Here is a 19,270-nt window from a genome sequence, read left to right as displayed (position 1 = left end):
TCGTCATCCCTGTCCCGGGAAGCTTTACGAATCCTTAGATGGGACGCTAATGGAGGATGAGGAGCCCCACAAATGCCTAGGGGACCTTCAGGCATTTAAAAAATCAAAATTCAGAGTAGAAGTCGCAAAACTGGCAAGTGGTGTTGTAGATGTCGAAACAGGGACTAAACAAATAATTGACATAAGTCAGAAGTACGTAAATATCCGTGGTCTGTAAGCCATGTATACTATTATATTATACTTCGCAATCAAGACTTTTTCAACTGGTTAGATCCTCACCAGTGGCAAGAAGCTTTACTGCTTCTGTAAAGTCTCTCCTGTTGGCCCAAGTCGTTCCTTGACTCAGCTTCATCGAGAGATGGTTTTTTCAACATCATTAGATGAGTCTCAGTGTCGAAACTCCCCTGTAAAATTTTTTGTACAAATCAAAGTTCCCACACCGAAAATGAAACCCTGCGACGTTTAGATCCATAGTTCACAACTCTACCCGAACAGCCGCCGCTGCTGGTTCTGTGAGTCATCAATATTTTACAGCCATTTATTTGTGACAGATACTCGGGATTCAGGACAGCAGCAACTATCAGAAATCGAGTGAAGAGGGCTGTGCCTGATCCACTTGTACCTGACGATGTGGAAGAGCTGACAAAGTTGATTGAGACGTCAGAACGAGGTTCTGCAATCCTCCAATTCACGTTACGCATTCCGGATACTGATGAATCAGGTCTGGTCATGTATAAAAGTGAAATGGAGTCCATTTTGAATTCTCAAAAAACAATTTTGATGAATCGCGTCAAGAATGTACTGACAACCATGCCACACTCCCACGAAATGTGGGTGCTTTCCGTGGAAGCAACGAAAGAGTCTGCTGCATTGGTAAATAGCCGCTATTTTAGTTTGTGGATGGGTTCTGAGAATGAGTTTCCAGTTAAACACTCCTAATATATGAAAGTTTTATTGGAATCGTTTTTCAATTAAACAATCATAATGTTTGTAAGCTTCATTGGAATCACAATTCAATTAAACATTCATAATATATGAAAGTTTCATTGCAATCACATTCCAATTAAACATTCATAATATATGACCGTTTCATTACAAGTTTCATTAGAATCCGGGAGAAGAGTCGTTTTGCAACCCATGATTATCTTTTTAATTTTATGTCCGTCAGGTACATGGAGCCGTCCTCCTTTTCAATTTCCATGCCTCAGACTCAACAGACTTGCAAACGTTGAAGGTGATCATGGAGTTGTTTCCGATGTTGGAAGACGGAGGATTAATCGTGGCACCTTGGGAGATCGCTGCTGATGGGAACATAACCAGAGAGTTTCCTCGCACAAAGTTTTCCATCAGCTGGTGCAGTTATGTACAGGCAAAATTGACTTTCTGGTCATTATAAAAGCCTAAGTCGACCCTAAATTTCCTGAGGAATCGAATTGAATCACAATCAGAAGCCTCACGCCAATATTCTCCGAGATATGTTAATTTTATTCAACAATTTTCAGGACGTATGCAGACTCTGGAGAGAATGTGGGTTGCAGGACGCACCCCTAGATCTCCTGCAGCACTGTTGGAGTCTTGGGCTCTGCGGGGAAGCACAGATCCAGCAGGGGATTAATGCGATAGAGGCGGGCCTCAACAGAAAGTTGCAGAACTACGAGAAGCTCGTCCCTTTTTTCGCAAAATTTAGAGTTCAGTGAGAGGATAAAGTGGCCTCTATGCACCACCTCTGAGCGCATTCTGGATGGAAGCCAGAGGCCAGGCCAGGGCCGAAGGTCTGAAGAGATATGCTGAGCAGCACATCCCGGAATGCCTCAGTCTCGAAATTAATCGGTGAGTCAGTCTAAAATTAATAGTAATGCATCCACAATGCCTTTGGCATCACACACTTTGGTCCAATCAGTAGTTTTATACGAAGAACCTGACGAGCTGCCACTTCTCTGAATTTATGATGTATTTTTTGTTGTCATTCTTGTTCTGTTGATATCAGCACTGAAAAAAATCCAATTCGTCGATTATTAATGCACCAATCTCAGTAGGAGCTGATACTTGTGATGATAAACTAGAAAGTGGTGAATTATACTGATAAGGCTCGTCCTCTGCTGGCGGCACTGGCAGAGGTGAAAGTGACGGAGGCAGATCTGGAAGTGTCGGAAAATCATCAAACCATTTTCTCACTCTTTGTTTAAATTAAGGTTTTCAGTCTCTCCCATTCCCATCAACTCCTGAGCCAATTCCATAGCTTTTCCCAACTCTCTGAAGGCGTCGTCTTCGTTCGCTGGCATTGGAATTTGATTCAGGCAAGTTGGTAAATTACCGGGCAGGAGGTATTGGAGAATAACTGCTCCAGTGGAGCAATAACTGCTGGTGGATAATTCAGGGGAACGTATGGAGTCATGGAATTGTAATTTGGTGTCATACCGTAGTCCATCTATTGCAGATTCATCATTGGGGGGCCCTGGTACCCACATTACGTTGTAATCCGGCATGATATTTCCTATTTGTATCTGCTGCTGGCTGGAGGATTTAGAAATTTGTAGACTGTTGTTCCCGGTTTAGTTGTAAAGGAGGATATGATGGGCGATTTATCCTCGTGGTGTTTTTTTGGGGAAAATTCATATTTCGTTGGGATTTGTTGTCAATCGTTGGAGACCTTAAAGTGTTCGACTCCGGGGTGAACTCCACAGGCATTGATATAAAAAAATCAAGGATGGCCATCCTCGGGATTTTTTTATATCAATTGTAGATTTCATCGAGATTTTTTCAACTGGAGATTCCTGGAACTGATGGGGGATTGGAATTCTGATGACCGTCTTTGGATTTCGAAGATTCTGGTGCTTTCTCGTCGATTTAGGGGGCATTGCCTCTGGACCTGAAGACGCATTTTAAAAACTCTGAGGGATATTTTCAATCATCTCATTGGTGTTTGTAACTGCGAAATCATCGTTGAAGTGATTTCCTTCCATTGAACACAGGAAACACTAGCCATTCGTGAAATCCCTGGCTTGAAGATTCTCCTGAGGATCATAATTGTTGTTTTCAGGAATGTTCGGAAATTCCTCATTATCGTGAATCGTTATTTCACTGAAACTTCTGACACTCTTGGCAGCGTCAATGATCTCGCAGTCAGGATCATTCTCGTTGATATTCGTGGACTTGCGTCTGGTATCAACATCTACCCTTCCGATGTCCTTCAGGTTACTAGTTGTGAGGGCAATCTCAGGGGCTCCATGCATTTGTTCAAGAATTCCGTTGTGTTCCCTCGTCGTCAGGCCCAGGGATGTTGAAGTCATCGTCCTAGAGGTCTGACGTCTTCATTGAAAGCTCCATCGTTACACAAGAGCTTTCGTATTAATTCATCAACTGGATTTTTTATTTCCTACGTTCCTCCTCAGAGCCCAGTGGAGGGGTCCAGGATCCTCAGGTTTTTCGTATTGTGGTAGAAAATGTCAGTAAACTCAATAGAAGACTCCTTAAATCTCTCCCATGTTTGTAGAACTTCCCTCAATTCCTATGAATTCTTTAAAAATTTAGACTATTATTATTTATAATTCAGGTTTAGTTGAATTCATAAGGAATTTTGTTTCAGAACCGACATGAATGAGTGGTTTCGTTTGGCCATGAAAAATAATTTACTGGAGAAGCTGGACCAGATTATGCTGCACCGATCCCATTGTGAGTATACCGTTCAGAATGTGTTCGGAAAGGATTAATTTTTAAGATCTGTAATCTGTAGTCAGCGATAATATTCATGAATTCTTTTAATTTTTAAACTGCTCAGTACAATGCTCCTTACCTAGAGAATCTATTTGTTACAATAAAAAAAACCATTGAATAACAGCGACCAACCGGCCCACAGAAGAAGTTGAAATTTGAAGCCGCCCAGAACAGACATGCAGGTATAGTGTGAAAAAAACTTTAGCAGTAATAAAAGGTGCATTTTTCGTACATTTTCCAAACATTAAATTATCACTGAAATTTCTAGAAATTGATTTCTTAAACACGTAAGAAAATTTCTAATAGAAAACCCTAAAGAATTCTTTAGGAATTTCTGTAGAACTTCTATTGAATTTTTTCTCCGTTTTTTGCCGTTTCTATTGACATACTCGATAAGGAATATTATATAGAACAATGTCATTAGAAAAAAAGGCGATAGAATATCATTGTTCTATCTTTTTTTTGCTACTAAAATTTTCTGTTTTTTTTGGCATTTTTGATTTTCTTCTCTTCAAAAAAATCAAATGAAAAAACTTGGAAAATTCTATAAACAACGAAATTCTATAAACTTTTTCTATGGAATTTCCTATCGATTTGGGGCGAATTATTCAAATTTGCGAATGTTCGCCCACTCCTACTATTTTTATTTACTTATTTTATTTACTTATCTATTTACATAACTACATTAATTATTTATTGTATTTATAGATCCAGGACCATCAAGGAGTACTGAGGACGTGAGCAGGAGTAATTTTTTCAACCGCACTCAGAGTCTTCAACAGCTCATTGAAGACCTCGAATATTCTGACGACGAGACGTTTCCATTATTTTAGTCTCTAATATGTTTATCTTATGTATATTTCCCCTAAAACCGCGAAAACCACGAATTAATAAATAAATTATATCGAATAAAAATTCGTCGGAAAATTATTCTTTGAATGTATTATTTTTTTCCCGCTTGAAAGTTCCAGTTATATTATGTGTTATACAAAGAATTTATTTAGATAAGTTGAGGCTAATAGTGTTTACAGTAAGTAAATTCATTTTAACAGTTTATTCATTAATTAATATTTGAGTTTAATTCAGTGGTGAGGGTGGTGAAGGGTGACAATTTTTTACGTCATGTTTATTTGGCGATTATCGAGGTGATCAGTGGGTTTAAGAGAGAATTTGAAAGGGAATTTTTTTTTGAGAATTTTATCTGCTTCAAAAATTGTCTTTTCATATTTTTTCATCGTATTTCATGGTGTTTTTATTTACAAACAAAAAAAGTTGTACATGAGACTTTTAAAAAAATAAAATGTTTTCTCATTTCGAATTGCTGCACAGCCAGATTCAAAAGTTTAAAACCACTGAGTGCGCATGCAAGAGCCGAGTCTGTGAGTTGTCGCTTGAGAATGAAACCTTACGATGGATAAATGATTTCTCTGAAAAATATCTGAATTACCGACGCTGATTTGAAGAGCTAGCCGACTTGTGCCCAATGTCAATGTGTCCGGATATTTTTGTGTCCGTTTGTATTCGTGTCTTTTCGTGTTATGCCGATGGTCATGAAAATGTGACCGAAGTGGATTGTGTCCATTCGTAAATTGTACGGACGGACCCCTCCCGTTCTATGACTTTTGGGGAAAAAAGTTACATTTCTCAAAAATCGATTTTTTCCACCAACCAACGGTTGATTTCACATACATTCGCCCCCTAGAGGATATTAAACCCATCAGACATGTCAAAATAATAGTGAAAATGAAAAAAAAATTTACACCCCGTAGCCCATGTGCCAGGGAAGTGACTTTTTTTTATTTCAATATTTTCCACGGTTTTGATGATTCTATCATCATCTTGGGGGTGAATATATGGGAGATCAACCGTTTGTTGATGGAAAAATTCGATTTTGGAGAAAAGTCACTTCCCTCCCCCAAAAGTCATAGATCTGGCCCATGGGCTAGGGATAACAATTTTTTCTCTTCATTTTCACTATTTCGACACTTCTGATGGCTATAATATCCTCTAGGGGGCGAATATGTACCAACCAGATCTGGCTGGATTTTACATATGTGAAATCAACCATTGGTTGACGGAAAAATTAGATTTTGGAGAAAAGTGACTTTTCCCCCCCAGAAGTCGTAGATCGGGTTCCTGGGGTCGGATTGAAAAATTTTTTTTTCCCATTTTTACTATTTTGACACTTTTGATGGATCCTTTGATGGGAATATCATCTACGAGGCGAATATATGTTAAATCAACCGTTGGTTTATGGAAAAACTCGATTTTGGAGAAAAGTCACTATCCTCCCCCAAAAGTCATAGATCATAGATCGGGCTCCTGGCCTGGAGTGAAATTTTTTTTTTCATTTTTCGCTTTTTTACCGTTTTGAGAGCCCTAATATGCTCTAAGGGGTGAAGATGTGCCACATCAACGGTTGTTGGGTAAAAAAATCCAATTTTGGAAAAAATGTTCATTCCATTGCTATAAGTGGGAGTGAGAAGGACAAATGTCTAGTAACCGTCGGTCCCCATTGTGATACACCCCTGATCTACCGCGTTCGACAATCTTCACTACTCTTTTCTAAATTTCCCGAATTTCGGTGGCGCCATGTGACACATTTCAGCCGAATCAAAGAAAAAAATATGGTGACAGCGGATCGTCTCAATTACGTCGTTCATAATTACGGGAATTGGAGCCGTCCAATCGCTTCGGGAAAACAGCGGAAGATAGTAAAAAATAGTTCATGGATCGGAAATTGGGTCCCGGAAGTGTCTAGTATGTGTAAAAATGATAATTATTGTTTTTGTCATTGGCACTCACCTTCGCCATATTGACACGGTGCCACGCGAGTGTAATTTGGCTAGGGGGCAATGATGGTGTTTATTTAGTTTGATTTTTAATTCGCCAGAAAAAAATACATTCATTTATTTTCCCCCCTCCAGACCTAATTTCCGATCCACCGGAAAATAAATAATTCATTTATTGTGACAAATTTTCGATTTTTTTACTAAACAATGCGGTCGTATTTAGGAACCCCGTAAAACGTTATTTTTCATAATTTTCTGGGGAATTTCCTAGCGATATGTCGGGTGAAAAACCTTCCACCCGGGCCTTAAAGCGCCTTTTGCTAACGCTCCTTTCACCAAGAACAAACTGGACCTGAGCCACACAATCGCTTTTGTCGGTTAGGTTTTTTTGTTTAAGGACTATCGAGATAGGGATAGGATAAATTCTACAACGAGTATATAACGGCCATTGCATTAGGTGAGCATAATAAAGCTATTGCAATGTACAAATGTAGAATTTTCTAATTCGATCTTTTTTCTCTTTTTTTCCAGTAGCGGCAGTTACAACCGTGTTCGCAAATAATATAAGCAGTATGCAAGACAGTCAGCTTCTACAAATTGATTTCTGTTGGCCAACACGAGTCAGGCAGTGTATGCCTTCAATCGTCGCCTATAAATGAAACGCGGGTAGAAAACCTGGTAGCTGTCTCCAGGCAGGACGACATTCGTCAATATGCCCATGGACATACTTTTGACCTATCAGACGTACCATTTCCCCAAAACAGTTAATTTTGTAATGTCTGTAAGATTGCAAGTAGGTTAAAGCTTAGTAATACCGTGGATGATAAGTTGTGGGAAACCTTAGACTCCAACGCGCGCAAATATAAGATTATCAATTAATTTAGTGATTGATGAGCGATTCAATTGATCAGATATAATAATAGTGATTTCGTGATACGAAAAGAATTTTATTTTGAAATTTTAATGCAAAAATGGAGAATTTCATACATGTTGTGACGAGGCACATTTCTTTATTTTTTTATTATTTTTACATACATTTTTCCCCAACACATACAGCCCCCTAAAACGTAAATCCCAGCACCGATGGTTACCCTTTTTCTAGATATTTTCCTCGTTATCCCTCTACCAACGCCCCTGGATTCAACGACGAACAGCCGCCGAAGGAAATTAGCAGTTCCGAACCACCTGGAGTGGGTGAAGGAGCCGTCGCCCCCCGAGAATCGCCCGTGGATAAGCCTCGATAAATCCACCGCCCTTGAAATTCACCACCGACACAGGTCTGGATTGTGATCGTGGGCACAATCTCAACACCTTGATTGGCCCCGATTCTCCTCGAAGTTGACCCGAAAGAACTCGAGATCCTGCGAATTCCCCCGAATTACGAAGGAGAAGAAGGAAGAGAAGAGAAAGGAATCACTCGTAACCCACCTGCCCCGAGTGTTGCCACGTGCCCAGATAATTGTATAAGAAGGAAGCCCGTTTGTTGTGAAAATCACCCTGGAAGTTACTGTAATTGGTCGAAAAGAGGATCTCGGAGACACTGAGCTCATCGCTGTTCAATTGGTGCCCAGGAAGATGAGAGTAAGAAGGAAGGCCCCGACTTCTGAGGACACTTGGAGGAGAATTCGTCGTGCGAATTGCATTAGGAAGCCGACGTAAGTACGAGTTGTTTCCCTCATTTTCCCCTTGCCACCCGATTATTAAATGAAAACAATCGCCATTCTAAGAGAATTAGAATTTAGAGAGAAAAAATTTCCGCTTCATCCAGCCATTATGCCATTCTATTCCCCAACGGTGCGCCACATATGGTTATTTTTCCCCCCAGTAAATTAAATTATTCTATTTTCATTTCTTTATCATTTTCCCCTTGATACACCTAGAATCTCCCCCTTTATAATCCCCTAGAATCGCCCTTTAGATGTGTACAAAAGCTGCCTGGCCTCCCCCGATTCCCTAGATCTCAGTTAAAGGCCTTATTTACGTTTTTTGACGAGCAGAATTGTATTTAGAGAAAATATAGTTAATTATTCTCAAATTATCCCTTATTTGTCCCTTTTCTTGACTCGCCCTAATCCTCTTTTCAGGAATTAGTTGAATAGAATATTGAAAACGGTCACAATCTAAACTACGGAATGAGTAGAAAAATAATCTCAGATTCATTTAAAAAAACAATTCTACTTTGCACTTCACTTTTATTTCATGACAGCAGTATTAGCCGTCGGTGATCACTCGTCGTCTCGGCAAAATTATCGTAACAATTTTAACGAATGCCGAATGAATTTAGTATTCGGAATTTATTATTTAAAAGGGATAGGGAAAATCAGGTGAGCCATTATCTGCGAGTGGATAGTCCAGGCAATAAAACTACCCGTGACTGAAACTCGAAGACAATTAACTGTCTGACATTTTTCACTTTAGTGAAAATCGGATTAACTTGGCAAACTACCCCCTGTGCGGGAAAAGCGGCAAGACAACTCACCAAAATTTCGACAAAGTAATAGCCGTCTATTTGTCAAGAGACCTTAGAATATCCATCCCCAGCCTAGAGGCCGCAGATGAACAATTCGAAGGATTTTCAACACTGACGGTGATGATTTTAAGAAAAACTCCTTGTGCACTGAATAAACTTCACTAAAGTAATTTCACTGTGTTTATTTCACTTTAAATAAAATGGATTGACAATTTTGTTAAAATAACACGATCAGTTCGCGGAGCTACTAGTCAGTTCTTTCTGCACCGCGGAAATCCAATCGATTTCGGTTTAATTGGGTTTATTTAAGTTTCAAAGTTATTTCTGTGTTTTAATATTTTATGGAGATCCAGAGGGGGGTTCCATTTTGAATAAAATGAACTTTAAGTTCCGAACTCCATAGGAGACTTGAACAAAATTCAGTGAAGCTTGCTATAAGCTTATTACCGTTGATAATCGAAGTTATTAATTTACCAAGTTGCTTGAAGAGTAAGAGGATACCGTTCCGAACGAACGCGGAGAGACGACTGTTCTAAAGGAACAACGATAGAATACTTCTGTTCAGAAGGAACAGCTACGAGGTACTGACTACTACTGTAGACTGACGACTGTAGACTGTCGACTGCAGACTCTCGACTGACTGTTCAGAAGGAACAGGAATGAGATACTACTGCTGTAGCTCCGAGATCTTTTCGTCTCGACTAAAAAAGTTGCGCTCGACTGCGCAGGTGCGACAGGTGCACCGTGGTGGGGCCATAAAGCCAATAGGATGCTGGTATCCTCGGTGGAGAAGAACAGTTCCACCTCTTTTGTAGTTTTCTGTATGTAGGAGAGAGATAGTACATAGTTGTCTCTTTCTGTTGCATTGTCCATAATGCGTTCGGCTGCTTGCAAGTAAATTGCTAGTAACTTGTAGTTTACAATATTAAAATTATTGTGACAATATTTCTGTTTTACATATAATTTTCTCTCTCTTTTGAAATGTCGATGACATAGATCGGACAATTTTTAGTATTTTTACGTTTCTTTTCAATTTTTCATTGTAAATTTAATTATTTTGTTAATATTCTTGATCGTGATAAATGCCTTTGTTTTCGTTTCATGTCTGAAAGAGTCATACAACTGCTGAGATCCTGAAATTTAGTCTCTTCTTGGAAACTCTAGAATTTTAGGAGATCTGACATATTTTCGGGAGCACTTTCCTCACTTCCCTCACCATGACGGGCCAACTCGTCTAAAATTTTAAGTAGTTTTGTATTTGTTTTGTATTTGTATTTGTGGGCTCCTTACTGGTCCCGAATTAATTGAGTTTNTTATTGAATTGAGACATTTAAATTGTCTATATTATTTGCATTGTCATTCTGAAATGATAAATCTGATGTATTTATTTATTTACTGTTATTTTATCCTTTTCCAGGATTATTATTTGGACATCAGAGTAACTGGCTACCTTATGCGTAACTGTAAGTACGTAAAATTTTATATCCATATTTATTTATTTTATAAGGTAGCTGAAATAGAATATGTATTATTTCATGTAAATGATTATATTATTTTCCCTTTTCAGGAATGCACTTGAGGCATAGGAACATTAGGACGATCTACCCTAAAGAAATGTATAAGAGTGAGGTATATTAATGGTAAATATTAGTGTCGCGAGGACGACTATGATTAAACAATATTTCNGTGATAAATGCCTTTGTTTTCGTTTCATGTCTGAAAGAGTCATACAACTGCTGAGATCCTGAAATTTAGTCTCTTCTTGGAAACTCTAGAATTTTAGGAGATCTGACATATTTTCGGGAGCACTTTCCTCACTTCCCTCACCATGACGGGCCAACTCGTCTAAAATTTTAAGTAGTTTTGTATTTGTTTTGTATTTGTATTTGTGGGCTCCTTACTGGTCCCGAATTAATAGAGTTTAATTATTTAGATTTGTTAACCAGAAATATCAAGGTGGCAAATACTGTTACGCCCTCCCTACGATATATCTTTTCTCTTTTGTTCTTTTGTTAGCCTTGTTGAGACAAAATAGCAGTTTTCTCAGTTATTGCAGAGCTCGATCGCTCATAAATTTACTTTATTTCGCATTTATCGTTCACATTGAATGTATCGTGGGCTCCTTATTGGTCCCTAATTATTATTTCATTTATTATTTGTTTATCGTGGGCTCCTTATTGGTCCCTAAATATTATTTCATTTATTATTTGTTTATCGTGGGCTCCTTACTGGTCCCTAAATATTTTTATTTGATTTCATTTTAATCGAATTAATTCGATTATTTTTAGTTACAGGTTTGGATACCTAGCGGCGCTTCGAACGAGCATTACCGCAAGCAGCGACTGTCGCTGGGATAGTTGTGCGCATGACCTAACGCAATGTCATAGTGACACATATTTTCTCTGAGATAAGTATTTTCAAAGTGTATATTTGTTAAGTTTCCAATGGACTTTTATTGTTTTCAGCATTATTGATTTTTCTGGGGTCATGTTTTCGAGTGACAACAGGCTGTCAACGTATACGAGAGGAGTAAAATAGGTAAATATTTATTTATTGACTTTTTATATTTTTGATTATTTTTAAAGTGTTCTGTTCCTCTCCACATATTTTAATCATAAATTTTCATGATTTGACCTGCATTCATTTGCTAGATTTCAATATATTGGCTTTTGTCAAAGTGACAGGTGAGGTTATATGTTCCCCATGGTTCTGTTTTGACTGAGTTTATTTTGAATGTCTGTGTGTCTTGTGTTTGTTTTGTGTCATATAGTCTCTCAGTTTTATTGTTTATTTTATTGAACTTTCCATTTGAATAGTTATTTCGATTAATATTTCCTTTTCTCAAGGAGAGAATAATAGCTTTATTTGCTTATGAAAAATATTTATTGAATTGAGACATTTAAATTGTCTATATTATTTGCATTGTCATTCTGAAATGATAAATCTGATGTATTTATTTATTTACTGTTATTTTCTCCTTTTCCAGGATTATTATTTGGACATCAGAGTAACTGGCTACCTTATGCGTAACTGTAAGTACGTAAAATTTTATATCCATATTTATTTATTTTATAAGGTAGCTGAAATAGAATATGTATTATTTCATGTAAATGATTATATTATTTTCCCTTTTCAGGAATGCACTTGAGGCATAGGAACATTAGGACGATCTACCCTAAAGAAATGTATAAGAGTGAGGTATATTAATGGTAAATATTAGTGTCGCGAGGACGACTATGATTAAACAATATTTCTTATTAATTTGACATGCCTGTATTATATCTATTTATTTAATTTGACTCTGCAGGGTCTGTTCTGAGGCTTAGAATCAGCTCAGGATGGGCCAGAAATTGTTATTCTGCCAAATATTAATTTATTTTTCGTGTTTGCGGGTTAACCCGTGGGAATGCTCTTTGGAGAAGGACACCAATGGTCTCTCGAGCTTTGGAAGGGAGTGCAGTAGTAATCAGGCACTTCTGGGAGTTGGCAAGCATGTCGATGCTGTACCTGGACACTCTGGATAGGCCAGGATAAGGAAACATTGGGAATGTGGTAATTCCGTTAGTATGTTTTGTTCTTTTATTTTATTTTCGTTAATCGAGGTCATTGTCGTGTGTATTTAGTCATTTTCTGGGAATGTGTTGTCGATAGAGCGATTATAGCATGTGTCAGAGATTTCTATTTCATTCTTTATTTCTCTTTTTCAGGTAAATTCCTGTTTCTGGAGTTTATGGGCTCTGATATGAGCGAATAAATATCATGCGTCATGGAGCTGGTGTTCAGCAAGTATCAGGATAGGAGTTGTTCAACTCTGAAGGATCAAGGATGCATGCTGGAATTTAAAGGCAACAGTTGGAGAGTGGTGAATTGTTTTTATAAAAATTATCTATGTTATTTATTTTCGTGAAGTTTCTCGTCATCAATTATATTTTTATCGAAAAAAATGTAATGAGACTGAGCTTCATAGCGTAGATTAATAAAATGTTATTTGACTCTACATTTCTGATTAATTTGGGGGAGACCACGTAGGAATACGTGACACTGTTCGGCGTTCTGCCCCACGAGCCCCATACCAGTAACACGTGGAAAATTTCAACCGTGCTGAAAAAAATATTATTTTTCTATTCAATCCTGATCAATAGATGACTTTTATCACCACGAGAGTTAACTAGAAGAGTTTTTATGCTTGAAGCATAAAAAAAAATTCAGCAAAAGATTTGCGTTTTCAGGGTATATTTCCTATGGAGTGAAAATTGTTGATGGAATCGCTCGTAGCGCGCCTAGTGACGGGTTAATACAGACAATTGGATTCAAGGATTGGATTTTTATGGTTTGTTATTTTTAGTGACTTCTTCAATTTCAATCAACTTTTTTCAGAATTGAACATTTGATTTTGGAATTTTGATTCTTAACTACCTCTAAATCTATTCTCGATTTTTTTATAGTTGACAGTTGCATTTTTTATTCTCTATTGTCTTGAAATTCTCTCAACACAAACTTTCTCTCATCACATAAACTGGTAAATTGATTCCAAATTGTCTTCTTCCTTTTCTCCGTATCGACGGGAATATTCCCGTTTAATTTTTCATCAATGGTTTTCAGGGAATGAACTCTGAATCTACTCATTTCGAATAAAAATCCTCCGATTACCACAATTGAATTCAATCTGTCAGTTTAACGAGGGGTTAATTCGACTGCATGATGTTTTGTTTTTTATGTAGTAACTACCAGAGAAAATTATCAACAAATTATCAGTTGAAAACCCTGTAGCGTGTACCACGTGATGTCGAATGTTGCCCGATATTTGGGTTGGAAAAATAATCGTCGAAATCTTTTCAATTATGGCTTAAAATATTTTTATATCGATGTTATATCGGTTGAGTTCGAAGATAGCGGCGATCGAATCATTTGCTTTGAAATTATAGCCTAAAAAGCATTTAATCGAGGTTTAATGAGATTAATCGCGGTTTAATCAGGGTTTAACCAAGGTTTCGTCAAGGTTAAATCAAGATTTAATCAACAGGTCCCGCGATCAAGCCAAGGTTGACCCATAGTCAACCCAAGATTGACCCATAGTCAACCCAAGGTTGACCCATAGTCATTCCAAATTTGATCCGTGGTTAAACCAAGGTTGAGCCGTGGCTGATCCACGGTCAAGCCAAGCTTGACCCACGGGCAGGTCACGGTTGACCCATGGTCAAGCCAAGGTTGACCCATGGTCAAGCCAAGGTTGACTCGTGGTCAAGCTAGTGTTTCCCGATACCCAAAAAATATCGATACGCAGTATCGTATCGAAGCAGATTGCTTGGTATCTATACCATAAAGTATCGCCTTGGAAAATATCGATGCTCGTAATATCGATCTTTTTAGAAATTGTGGATGACATTGGCAAATAGAAAAAAATTAAGTTGAAGAATGTCGCGTTAAAAGCCTTAAACATTCAGATTCATTCACGTGAGGATATCCCATTGTTTACAATTGCTACAGACCATTCTATAGATTGCGCCACTTTCAATCATCAAATTTGTCAATTAAATTACGCAAGGGAAAATTGAGATAAGTTATGAATATTCAATGTCATTCACATTACGTTTTGCACAGAATTATTATTTTCTTCATTCGACGGTGGAACGTCATGAGAGTCACTAGGGAATGATCAAATACACGAGAGTCAAACTCTACGAAAGCCACAAGGGAGATGATTGAAATTTCATCAGTCAACCGACACGAGGGTCATATGGGAATGGTCAAATTTTACGACGATCACAAGGGGATGGTCAAATTTCACGAGAGTCAAACAGTACCAGAGTCACACGGGGATGGTCGAACTTCACAAGAGTCAAACGTCATAAGGGTCATAAGAGTGCCGTCGAATTTCACAAGTGTCAAACGGCACGAGGCTCTCACGGGAATGGTCAAATATCACGGGATGGAAACGATACGAGGATCACAAAGAGACGATCAAATTCCACGAGAGGGTCACAAGAAGATAGTCAAATTTTACGAGGGTCAGACAGCAAGAGGGTCGCGAGGAGACGGTCAAATTTTACGAGAGTCAACCGACATAAGAGTCATACGGGGATGGTCAAATTTCACGAGGGTCAAATGTCACGCGAGAGTCACAAAGGAATAATGAAATGTTATTACGTTTGAATGTTCCAATGGTCATTTTCCACGAAGGTCCAACGTCAAAGGAGCGAGGAGCTAAGATCACAAGAGTCACAAGGAAATAAGATGCTTCAACGATCTTTAAGAATCACATGAAACAATCTCCAACCCTTTGTAGGAAGGATAATGGTGTTCATTATTCACGTTTATTGAATTTTTCACAGAATCATTTCGGGCCCTGGAAAGTTCAAAAATTGGCGATCTCCCTGTGAGTTTCGTACTGACTCGTAATTTTGATCGTCCCCTTGTGACCCTCCCAGTTTGACCCTTGTGAAAATTGACCGTCCCCTTGTGTCGGTTAACTGCCGTGACATTTGACCGTCTCCTTGTGGCCCTCGTGAAAATTCGCCCCTCGTGGAATTTGAACATCTCACGGTGACTCCCGTTACGTTTGACCTTTGTGAAATTTGACCATCCCCTTGTGAGCCTCGTGCTGTTTGACCCTCGTGAAATTTGATCGTCCCCTTGTCTCGCTCGTCACGTTTGACACTTGTGAACCTTGTCTCCATGTGACCTTTGTGACTTTTGACCCTTGTGAAATTTGATCATCCCCTTGTGATTCCCGTGACCTTTGACTTTCGTGAAATTTAGGCATTCCCTTATAACCCTCGTGACTTTTGACTTTCGTGAAAATTGACCATCCCCCTGTAACTCTCGTGCTGTTTGACCCTCGGGAAATTTGATCGTCCCCTTGTGACTCTTGTGACTTTTGATCCGTGTGAAACTTCATCGTCTCAATGTGACCCTTGTGACTTTTGACCTTCGTGAAATTTGATCATCCCCTTGTGACCTTCGTGACGTTCGACCCTCATGATGTTTGACCCTCTTGAAATTGGACCATCCTCTTGTAATCCCTTTGTCCCTTCTGATATTTTGACCCCGAGGAATCATCTTATTCTTTTGACCTCCCTGGTCTTTAAATCCGTTATGAATATTTTTTAGATTAATTTTTTTTCTCATTACTTGTTCCTGAGTTTTCTCCTATCAATCCCAACCCAGAAATGTCGATGCAAGTAAGTATCGATACTAGATCGGGAAACACTAGGTCAAGCCAAGGTTAACCCAAGGCCAAGCTAAAGTTGACCCAAAGTTGACCAAAAGTCAATGCAGAGTTGGCCCAAAGTTGACTCACGTCCAACCTTTATATTGATCTTTCTAGGCTGCAATGAATGCAGCCTAGGAATGGCCAGCAATAAATGCAGCTGGCTAGCTGCATAGGAATGGCTAGCAATGAATGTAGCCTAGGAATGGCCACGAGTCGATTTTCACATTTTTCGCTTTTTTTGGGCTCCTGTTCCTAGTTAATTTTAAAAATTTCCGTTCACTAGAAATTTCATTTCAAATTATCTTTGAAAAAAACATATTACAATTGTCCTGGGATTAATTTTCATTTCCGAAAAAGTTGATTGCAAATAAAGAGATCATCAAGAATTACAAATCCAATTCTCAATTTTGAAAAAACTTGATAATATTGAGAGGGGCTAGCATAAAATGCATTGTAGTCCTCGTTGCTCCAAGCCTCAACTAACAACTCTCAATTTTCTCTCGAACACTGGAAATTATTGAAAGCCCAACTATCAACTTGGTTCGCCAGAGTAATTCCTATAATTTTCTCAAAATCCGGAAGATTTTCTTGGAATTTTCTCGAAAACCTAAGAATTTTCAAGAACCGCTTATGGAAAAATTTAATAGAAAAATCTTGCGAATTTATTAGGAATTTCTATTGCAGTTTGTTTTGAATTTTCTACTAGTTTTTGGCCGATACTAGTAAAATGCTAAATAGATTATATTCAATAGAAAAAGTCAGTGCAATTCGATTTTCCTATGTAACTTATTCTCTTTAGATATTTTCTATAGGAATAGAAAATGTCCTTGGCTCAAATTTTCTACTATTGTCCTTTTGTTTTTATCAAGAAAATCAAACAAAAAAAGTTATATAGAGAGCAAATCGAATTCGATTGACTTTTTCTATTGAATATTTTTTGTTAATCATCTCAATAGAATCGGGCAAAAACTAATTGAGAGTTCAATAGATATCCAATAGAAGTTTCTAACCAATTGCCAAATGCGAATGCTAGGTAAATATTACTATTAACCCGCGATCACTCGTGCTCGGCCGCCAGCCTTCGTTTATCACACGGTTAGCGATGGGCCGCTGAAGTAAACCGAGCGCGCTCTTGCCATATTGGCGCCTACCGCTACGTGTGCCTTTCAAATGTGGCAGTGAATGAAGCAGTAAATGTAGCTCGCTCGAGTGGTCGACAGAAATTTACTCGCACCGGGCGGAGCGGCGCGGCGCGCTTTTCTGTCCGTTCGATTTGTCTTTTTTTTTGTAGCTAAACAAATTTTTTGAAATAAAACAGACAATGCCAATGCTCAATAAAAAGATTAAACTAGGAACTCTAATTTTTAAGAATTTTTGAGCGTCAAGAAACACAAAAATATAAATAGACAAAAACGGGCGCCGCGCTCATTGAACGAGTAATCGTGGGTTAAATTTTTTCATCCGTTGTGACGTATTCCCCCACCATTGAACGATTTTTACTAATGAATAATTAATATAAATAATATAATTGAGAATATCAGCTCATGGTGAAATAATGCGTCACGGGACAGGAGAGAGCGGTTGACGGGTTACCATTGACTGCGGTGGACCCTTTATCGACGGCTGAAAGTGAATCGTTTACCGACGGCTGAAGTGAACGGCTGCGGTAAGCCATTGACTGATGGCTGCGGTAAACCAACAGCTGCGATGAACCGTTTACCGACGGCTGTGGTGAGCCATTTACCGACCACTGGAACTACAGCCAGTTACCTGCCAAGGGGGCACAAAGGGCAGGGGCCACCCTAATGGAAATATCAATAAAATTTGAATATAAAAACAAATAGTAATTAATAAAAACCAAAAAAAAAACAAACACATGAAGGTATGACACCTTCAGGGCAGAAGCCACCCTAATAGAAATATTAAAAAACCAATTAGTGGAATCGATTCCCTGATTGATTTAGGAAATAAAAGTTCTAGAGTTTTCTTTACGATAAAATCAATATTTTAGGAGTTATGAACGAAAAACAAAACTGTGGTCAGAAAAACGACGAAGAAACCAAGTTCAGGTATGACCCCTTCAGGGCAGAGGCCACCCTAATAGAAATATCAAAAAACCAATTAGTTCCCTGATTGATTTAGGAAATAAAAGTTCTAGAGTTTTTTTTGCGATAAAATCAGTATTTTGGGAGTTATAGACGATTTCGTGAATGAAAGGGCAGAGTAAAAGAAATTCACAAAATTTTGGAATCTCACATGGATTAATAGAAGTATAGGACCCATAAGAGAACAATAGCTTAAAGAAATAAGAAAATTAACAATTAATAATTAAAATAATAAAAAGGATCAGTTTGCACATCCTTTCTCACGCCGAGAATCAGTCTCACGCTGATCAGCGGAGATCCTGAGAACCTGAGTCAGGACGGTATCAGCAGCCGGCCCCGTAACACCAGAAAATGGTACTGCTTTTTACCAGTAACAAAGGAAAGGCATTGCTTTTCGCCCCACAACATCAGGGATGCGACACTGGTTCAGGTGCCATAACACCAAGATGGACGCAGGCAGGAAGAACTGCTTTGCATGTCTTTTAATTAATCAATCAATTCTTGCCCCAACTCTATCGAAAACTAATGAATCAATTTAACCCGTAACCGTCCGAATTTCAACGGTACATTGAACTGACATGACAAGCCGGGCCCGAAATCGAACTAAATTTAAATAAATACCAAATTTAAACTCAATTGATCGGTCGTAAATCCAAATTAACCCTCTTACCTGCAACCCTTTCCGACCAACCGTTGAATTGAGGTTGTCTTGTTGTATGCGGACTCGCGCCCTGTTTGCGGTTTGCGTCCTCAAGTCACTCGATACATGGTAATTGGTACCTCCGGAATCTAAGGTTCTCCTGGTGCATGCGGACCCGCGCCCTGTTTGCGAATTGCGTCATCAGGAGACTCGGCAATAATGCTTGGTGGATCAGTAGAAAAGAGAAATTAATTTATAATAGAGATTAATTTATAATAAGAGAAATTAATTTATAACAACAGAAATCGGCGATAGCTCCAGTTCAGTTCCATGTGC

The 19,270-nt window shown here is 38.5% G+C and overlaps 1 long non-coding RNA gene across 5 annotated transcripts; it reads left to right on the top strand.

The window, feature by feature from the left end:
• The first annotated feature begins 11,330 nt into the window (after positions 1–11,330).
• On the top strand, positions 11,331–12,973 carry LOC107045489. Of its 5 annotated transcripts, none has more exons than XR_001461450.2 (5): positions 11,331–11,514; positions 11,963–12,008; positions 12,113–12,185; positions 12,399–12,536; positions 12,684–12,973. It is a non-coding gene; the product is annotated as an uncharacterized LOC107045489 (long non-coding RNA). The 5 variants fall into 5 exon arrangements; XR_001461449.2 differs by having other exon boundaries at positions 12,284–12,536; XR_001461447.2 differs by having other exon boundaries at positions 12,113–12,528.
• Positions 12,974–19,270: the final 6,297 nt, after the last annotated feature.

This window comes from Diachasma alloeum, unplaced genomic scaffold (genome assembly GCF_001412515.2).
Source record: "Diachasma alloeum isolate Michigan unplaced genomic scaffold, Dall2.0 Dall_scaffold_00953, whole genome shotgun sequence".
NCBI lineage: Eukaryota > Metazoa > Arthropoda > Insecta > Hymenoptera > Braconidae > Diachasma > Diachasma alloeum.
This window is presented reverse-complemented; position numbering and strand designations above follow the sequence as displayed.